Below are 2100 nucleotides of genomic sequence, written 5' to 3' on the forward strand. Positions count from 1 at the left end.
GTTTCTCAAAATACATAAAATTAGAGATCGAGAGCTTTTTCACGTTAGTTAGGGGAAAGGAGTTTTTATTTTGGGGTCAGTTACGGTGAGGGTTTAGTAACAAAACCGTTTTCATATATATGGTAGTTACTTTTTTTGAGTATTATCGAAAAAAATAATAATAGAAAAAAATTAATTTTTTTTAAGAAGTTGAGGGTGAGCCAAGGTGTACCTTGGGCCCCCTTGGCTCCGCCATTGCTTCCGGCAATAGCTCCATCTTGGAGTCAGCTCCCATGGTAAGTTACCAGTACTGAAGGCTTTGGCAGCAACTTCAGAATCAGTTTCTGCCCACAAAAGTCTCCAACCCTTAAGGATTGCATGCTCAACTCCTTCCACAATTGCCATACACTCTGCCCTCTCCATTACTTCCTTGGAATTGAGGTTCAAGTCTTCCCTGGGGGTATATATACTTTTATCACAGCAGAAATATGTTCATGATTTACTTTCACGTGCTCAAATTTAATCATGTAAATCTATTTCTACACCTATGGCGGCAAAATTTAAGTCTTTTTCTTCATCGGAAGAATATTTTTCTGATCTGACTCTGTATAGAAGTCTTGTTGGTGCATGATAAACACCAAAAACTATAGTTTAAATCCCTTAATTAATAGTATTTTACTTAGGCCAATTATGTTATTAATAATGTGAGTTCATCACTATTTACTTGCTTTTGTGTATTTCAGACTTTAGAGTTAAATAAGTGTTGAAATAATGTTAATTGTGCGTGAAAATAAGCTAAATTAATTGCTATGTGAGAATCATAGAAAAATGCCAAGATTTATGAAGAAAAAACTCTAAAAAATCCCAAGTCAAAGGAGTCAAGTGAAAGTCAACTCGGATGGCAAACTGCAGAAAAGTGAACAGAACTTCAAACGAGAATATCTTTGGACTCAGAGCTCTGACTGAGGCCCACTGTATATCAAAACAACTAGCTCAAAAATAGTTTTCTAATGGTCTTAGCCTCGTCCCAGTTGGAGTAGCATAAATTGATGAAATGGGCACAAAAGTAAAACGTTGCAAATTTAGTTTAAGTTATAAATTCTATGTATTGGATCTTAGTGTGATTTTGAAGCCTATGAGCCTATGGAGATAGAATTTCAACTACAATATGTAGAACCCTACTTGTTCTTTATAAAAGTAGTAGTTAACTTCAAGTCTAAGTATCTATTGTATTATTAATCAGTTTCCAAATATACGTTTTTATCTTCTTACAATGCTTCAATTTAGTCAAATTATATGATCGATAATGTAGAAAACTAATGTTCTTATTGTTTTTTTCAGGATACAACCCTATTCTAGGCCAAATACTTCAAAAGACGTGTTCTAGAGCCAAAATGAGCTTAAAATGACCTTATTGGACAACTGAGAAAAAGTGTCAAAAAGTCAACGGTCAAAGTCAACTCAAGGGTCTAAAAACTCAAGCTCAGGAAACACTCCAAGGCTTCAAGGACCAAAGACTCAACCCTTTGCAAGACAATGGCTAAGCACAAAAGCCTCAAAAGACCAAATGATCAAATTCCCAAAGACATGGGCTTAGGCCCAAAAGGCTTGATCTTATCCACTAAAAGTAGGCACAAAAAGGTTCTAGATTAGGTTGCTTAATGGATAAGATATGAAGAGATGCCCACAAAATAGGTATGCAAGTTAGAGTAGGCTAATTAGGAGTAGTATAAATAATTAGGAATAGGAATAATAAATAGCTTTTATTATTGTTTTCCATTTTCATTGTTTTCAAGCTTCAACTTTTATTGAATCTAGTTGATTTTCTTCCATTCAAAGAGTTTAATCTTGTTTTTCACCATAATAGTTCTTCAAAAGATCTTATTATTCATTCATTCAACCATCCAAAGTTGGTTATACTCATTTGAATCATTCAAATGAGTATAACTTACTAACCAAATTACCTTTTTCTTATCTAAATCTTCATGTTTTTCCATATAGAACAACTCTTGTTTTAATGTTTTATTGTTCAAACCATCAATAACTAGTTCTCTACATCTTCATACACCAAAAACCATACTAAGAACAATAGGAAAGTTAAGAAAAGTCTAGTTATTCTCC

Source organism: Coptis chinensis, chromosome 6 (genome assembly GCF_015680905.1).
Source record: "Coptis chinensis isolate HL-2020 chromosome 6, ASM1568090v1, whole genome shotgun sequence".
Lineage (NCBI taxonomy): Eukaryota > Viridiplantae > Streptophyta > Magnoliopsida > Ranunculales > Ranunculaceae > Coptis > Coptis chinensis.